The sequence below is a fragment of the Apodemus sylvaticus genome, chromosome 6, assembly GCF_947179515.1.
Source record: "Apodemus sylvaticus chromosome 6, mApoSyl1.1, whole genome shotgun sequence".
Taxonomy (NCBI): domain Eukaryota; kingdom Metazoa; phylum Chordata; class Mammalia; order Rodentia; family Muridae; genus Apodemus; species Apodemus sylvaticus.
Window position 1 is genome coordinate 104,751,147 of NC_067477.1, and position 6,670 is coordinate 104,757,816.

General features: G+C 44.5%; 1 long non-coding RNA gene across 1 annotated transcript; it reads left to right on the forward strand.

Moving 5' to 3' along the window:
• The first annotated feature begins 203 nt into the window (after positions 1-203).
• On the forward strand, positions 204-4,826 carry LOC127686720 (uncharacterized). The gene is made up of 3 exons (XR_007978233.1): positions 204-528; positions 3,136-3,185; positions 4,685-4,826. It is a non-coding gene; the product is annotated as an uncharacterized LOC127686720 (long non-coding RNA).
• Positions 4,827-6,670: the final 1,844 nt, after the last annotated feature.

The window sequence follows — 6,670 nt, forward strand, 5'->3', positions numbered from 1 at the left end:
AATTTTTATTTTTTTTCCAAGAAAGTGAAGACCCATTTATAGAAAGACTAAACAGAGTGCAAATAACTCAAGGCAGAAAGATTCCAATTGCCATTTAACCCAACTTTGGGGGAGTTTCCAAGCTGCTCCTCCTCTCTGGCAGCCCAAGCTATTCAGAGGAGCAGTGGGCATACCCTGCTTCAAGTCTGGGAAGTAGACTGTGTCGTGTCCAGCAAGGGCTCCAGAGAGCCCTGCCACTGCCTTCCTCCGGAGCTGTGATCTGGACACTGGGTTTTATGATGCGATATTAACAGGGCTCTGCAATCCTAGACGCTGTAAATCTTCCTCTCGCTTCCTGCAGAAGTAATTGCCTCACATGCATAAAACAGCCTGCTGAAAAGAGTTCCAGGCTTCTCCTCAGCTCCCTTTCCACCGAGTAAGCATTCCTATAAAGATGGCTCTGGCACCCAGATGGTCTGCGGGAGGAAATCGTCGTCGGCAACTCATCGTGCCAAGACACACAGAAGGTCTATGGCTCACAATGGAAAGGTAGGTATCTCGAACAAGGCAGAGCCCAGGGTAATAAAAATGCCTTTTATTTCCTACTTTCTTTCACAGTAGTAGGCTTTATTCTGAATCTCACCAGACACTTGAAAGGCATTAAAAGCAATAGTTCCAGGCCTCCCCCCTCCAAGTGTTTTTGTTTCCTAGAATTGAGTTTTCCTAGGTAGGCAAGGCTGTTCTCTGCAAGAGGGTGGCAAGTTGAGAAATGTCACTGTTTGTATCACCACCAGTGTAGTTCTGTGGGGACCCTGATTCCCCAACCTAAAGACACTTTCTAAAGGCCTGGAGTGAAGAACAAAGGCACATCCACCTCACCTAAAGGGGCAGGGCGATTCACAAAGCACATCTCTGGCCATGCAGGAAGTATGCTATGTCTGTTCAGCAATGCAGTAATACTCAGGGATGGGTGACATATAGATTTCCATACATCAGAATTCAGTGTGTATAGCTTTGAGGTCTGGTGAGAGTCCATTCTTCATAGACAGTCTGACTGTATTCTCACTTGGAGGGAATCCACAAGTTCTCTCAGGTCTCTCCTTAGATGGATGCTAATCCCACCATGGGGTTCTACTCTCATAATCGAATCACCTCTCTAGGCACTCAGTTCTTTCAAAAGAAAAGAACTCTCTCTGCCTGTCTTTCTCTTTCTGTCTCACTGTCTCTGTCTCTCTGCCTCTGTCTCTGCCTCTGTCTCTGTCTCTGCCTCTGTCTCCGTCTCTCTCTCTCTCTCTCTCTCTCTCTCTCTGTGTGTGTGTGTGTGTGTGTGTGTGTGTGTGTACTGATATGAAACAAATCATATGGGAGCCATAGGGCAAGCCTGTAGAATCGGTTTCTCCTTCATCTCCTGGGGGTCTAAGAATTTCCTTCCTTTTCACCTTCTGTCTCTTTCTCCTCTTTCTCTTTTTTCTGTTTCTTCCTATCTCTCACCTAATCTACCTCCTTTCCTCCTTGTTTTTCCTCTTCTCTCCCCTCTTCTTTCCTCTTAAAAATTTCTCTCTCTCTCTCTCTCTCTCTCTCTCTCTCTCTCTCTCTCTCTCTCTCTCCCCTCCCTTCCTTCTTTCTCTTTTTTTTTCTTGTTTGAGTCAGGGTCTCATTATGTCCTGGAACTATGAAGACCAGGCTGGCCTTGAACTCACAGAGATGTGGCTGCCTCTACATCAGAGTGCTAAGATTAAAGGTGTGTGCTACCATGCCCCAGATCTCTTCCTCTTCCTCCTCTTCCTTCTCCTATTCTCCTTCTTAACTTTTGTCCTTTACCATGTCATTCGTTTGTATCTGAGTCTCTCTGCCTCTGTTTCTTCCATAAGCACAACATGTACACTGATTAATTCCATAGGTTTCCTAAACCTCTGAAACTCATTCATGAAAACTGAGGAGAGAGGCTAGTAGACTGGTCCCACCCCCAATAATCTTGCTCAGATTTATACCTGAGCTGAGAATTAAGGTTTTTTTGTCCCTGTAAGCTGCTGGGGATAAAATTACACTATGCTGCTTACTGACAAGATTCTCGGCAGAGGTGACTTAAGGGTTGATGTGAGTTCCGATTAGGGCAGGCAGTTCCAGGGTGCACTCGGTCGCGTAGGAGGGAAGGCATGGGGGCAGGTGCTCGAACCAGCTGGTCATACTCCTGACATACAGCGGACATTGTCAGCTGGCATACATTGTCAAGAGGTGGAAGAGTGGATAGCAAGCAGCCTTGGCATATCAAGTTGCAGCAAGACTAGGCACATCTTCTCCTATTGAAGCAAGGCAGCCCTGCTGGGGGAAAGTGTCCCAAAAGCAGGCAGTAGAGAGACAGTGCTGGTCCCAATGTTCCCATGAGTTCCACATGAAGACCAAGCTACACAAATGCTACATATGTGCAAAGGACCTAGGTCAGTCCTGTGAATGCTCCCTGGTTGACAGTTCAGCCTCTGTGAGCCCCTTTTGGCCCAGGTTAGTTGATTCTGTAGGTTTTTGTTTTTGTTTTTGTGGTATCCTTGGCCTCTCTGGTTCCTTCAGTCCTTCCTTCCCCTTTTCCACAGGATTGCCCTAAGCTTCGCTTAATGTCTGTCTGTGGGTCTCCACATCTGTTTCCATCAGTTGCTGGGTGAAGTCTCACTGATGATAATTATGCTAGGCTCCTGTCAGCAAGTATACCAGAATATCATTAACAGTGCCAGGAGTTCTACCTCTCATGGCATGGGTCGCAAGCCTGGCCTGGCCAGCCATTGGTTAGCCACTCCCTTAATTTCTGCTCCATCTTTACCCCTGCACTTCTTGTAAGTAGGACAAATTGTAGGTAGAAGGTTTTGTGGCTGGGTTGGTGTTCCAGTCCCTCCATTGGAAGTCTTGTCTTGTTATAGGAGATGGCCAGTACAGGCTCCATATCCCCATTGCTAGGAATCTTAGCTAGGGTCACCCTGATAGATTCTTTCCCTTTCCTGAAAAGAAAAGGAGGAGGAGTGGATGGGGGAGGAAGGTAGGGAGAAGAGGGAGGGGAAGCTGCAGTCAAGATGTAAATAAGCAAACAAACAAATGTTTTTAAAGCAGCAGCCGAAGAGTGAACAGTGCTCAGCCTACCCACTTCCTCCTTCTCTCATTTTTAATCAGTTCAGCATCCCAGCTCCTGTAATGATGCTACCAACATCTCATCATCTAGGGTAAGTCTTCCTATCTCAATTAAGTCACTGTCGAAGCTTCCTCACAGGCAGGCATGTCCAGAGGTGTGTCCTTCTCAGTGATTTCAGATTCTGTCAACTTGACTCTCAATACTAGCCATTACTGTGCTCCTTTCCACAGCCACAAACCCAGTTCTTATTGAGAGAGCCATAAAAGTCCTCATCAAACCATTCATCAAACCATGTCCCTCAATGCACCCAGGACCTGATGCATCCATTCCACCCACAGAGCAACACAGAACAACTATGTCCCTTGTGAGGATTCTTCAACCTGGACTCTCCAGAGCAGAATCCCCAAGTGTATATATATATATATATGTGTGTGTGTGTGTGTGTGTGTGTGTGTGTGTGTGTGTGTGTGTATGTATATATATGTGTGTATATATGTATGTATGTATATATATATGTGTATATATGTGTGTATATGTATATATATGTATGTATATATATATATATGTGTGTGTGTGTATGTATATGTGTATTATATGTATATGTATATTATATGTATATGTGTATTATATATATTATATGTATGTGTATTATATGTATATGTGTATTATATGTAAATGTATATTATATGCATATGTGTATTATATGTATATGTGTATTATATGTATATGTGTATTATATGCATATGTGTATTATATGTATATGTATATTATATGTGCATGTATATTATATGTACATGTATATTATATGTACATTATATGTGCATGATATTATATGTATATGTATATTATGTGTGCATGTATATTATGTGTGTCTGTATATTATATGTACATGTATATTATATGTGCATATATATTATATGTGCATGTATATTATATGTGCATGTATGTTATATGTGCATGTATGTTATATGTGCATGTATATTATATGTACATGTATATTATATGTATATGTATATTATATGTACATGTATATTATATGTATATGTATATTATATGTATATGTATATATATACAATGTACATATGTATGTTTATATATGTGTGTGTGTATACAATGTATTTATGGATATATATATATAGGCTATGTATCTAGATCAGAAGCCTGGGTAACCTCTATTATGTGCCAAGGCTATCTGCACATGAGCCACTTCCTTCCCATCCAAACCTGAGTTTAGAACCCAGAACACATGAAAGCCAGATAGGTAGCAAACATCTGTCTTAAAGCCCCTACAGGCACATGAGAGGGAGACACAAGAGAATTCCCCCCAGAAGCTCATGGACCAGAAGCTCCCATGGCATGCATAGTGGTGATCAAAACACCCTGTGTCTCAAAAAAGGTAGAAGATGAGGATTCATATTTAAGGTTGTCTTCTGACCTCTGCATATGTACTGTGGCATACACACACACACACACACACACACACACACACACACACTCAGACACATACAGACACAGACACAGAGAGACAGAGACAGAGACAGTGTAGGATTGTCTTTTGTATCAGTATCACAATATTTTAGTATTTCACAGGAAGCTGCACTAAGCCCAGGTTTCTACGTAAGAGAAAAAAGCTCTCTGGCAAGAATCACTTGGAAAAACCCAAGTACTCGAGTGCAAAGCAAAGGTAGTATTCGTTGGGGGAAGACTATGGAGCACTGGGCTGGAGGACGGGCTCTGCGATGTCCAAGTGCTCCGCCCCCAGCTCTGCTCTGGTATGCCTCCCAGCTTGTCCCTTGACCCCTCCCGCCTCTGTGCCCTCACCTGAGGAATGAGGAAGAGATTGTATTTGCTACCAAGGCTGAGGTAGCAAAGTACCTTGCAGATTATGCAAGGCATTGGCACAAGAGATGGGAATACCCTGCCCCCCAACTTTTTCCCCTGGGTCTCAGCCACTCTGCATGGCTGGGACTTGTGAGAGCAGTGCCTCGGAAAGCTTGGGACTATCCGGACCTCATTTTCAGTCATTCTCCATCGCCGTTCTCTAAGTGGAGGGCCTTGAGCAACAGAGATCCATCCAAGTGGTCTGGGAATGAGCCAGCCTAAAGCCTCGGCTGGACACAAGCCCGGTGTGCAGTGGTTCCCCCCTCTTAGAAAGCCCTCTGACCCTAAGGCTGACAGTACCTACCATGGTTAACTACCAGCCAGACTCTGGGCTTGGAAAAAAAAAAAGCAGGGTGTTGCCATGACAACCTCTTGCAAGTGTTCCCAAAAGGAATGACAAGGCCAAGGGCTTAGTCGCTATTTCCCTTCCTTCAAGAAATCAGAAAGCAAGAATGGTCTCGGGTACAAGGTCTTCTAATGCTAGCAGGCACACAGGTCCTGCCTGGGCTACACAGGTAGTAAGTGGCAGCTTTAGCACACGCCCTCAAAAGCCCCTCACTCTACACCGGCTGCCACTCAGCAAACATCAGACATTTTGGGGAGACAGTCTTTTCTGTACTTACCTTCCATTGCCTCTGCCCTGGACTTAATACTTCCCTGGTTCTCGGCCATCGTCCTAAGGAGATTTCCATGCTTAGGGTCCCAGTCCCTTTCTTCTCTCCTCTTTCTTCTGAAGTTTCAGCCTGAAGCCCCATTTAGAATTGGCCTGAGGTCCTCTGTTTACCAGAGGAGATGGCATAGAGGCGCCCTTTCCTCCTTGGTGATTGAACTATGACAATGAGCTTCAGGCTTAGGAAGCCATGTGTCACCTACACAGAGAAGGTCATCTGCAGGAAAGAGCCTAACCCAGCCGCAGAGAAATGCGGAGCTAGTTGAAAAGATAGCATCTGAGTTCACTGACGCAGTGATCTTAGCTCTGCTCTTCTGGGCTTGGTTACCAGTGCAGAGAATGCCCTTTCCTAGGCTAGCCTGTCTTTGCTATCCACATTTCTGCCATTGCCCAAGCTCTTCCAAGGTAAACCACCACCTCTTTTTCTTAGGGAATCTACCTTTCCTTTCTACCTTTCCTTAGTTCTTCTGGTTTAAAATATATATATAAAAGCAGGGAGAAATCTAAGGCCAGGGGTGGTGAGAATGGGGTATTTTACTAGATCCCTGAAACATATGTTGTGTTCACCACCTCTGGGACTATAGACTGGGAACAGTGGCTTAGCCCACTGTATGGGAACTTCCTCCTCTGCAGACTAAGAACTCATAACACTTACCTGGTTGAGTCATTATAAGAAGTAAATGAAACAACGTTATAGGGTTCAGGGAAAAGAATAGTTTGGTCAGTATGAGAACACGAGTTTAATCCCCAGTGCAGCCCAGGAACTTAGATGATACTCAGAGAATGCAATGATGGAATGCCTTCCCTCACAACCTCTCCCATAGACTTTGATGACTACGGTTCTCTTCTAGAGCAGATGGACTTCAGGCTGTACTGAAGACCGGGCACTCTCCAGGATGCAGCCAAACACTGGGGCAGACAAACACTTCTCTTTTTGATTCTGAAAACAGGGCTGGAGGTGAAAGGATCCTTCAGTGATATTGGATCAGCAGAGTTAGAAGGCTTTCCCAGACACACAGGGAAAC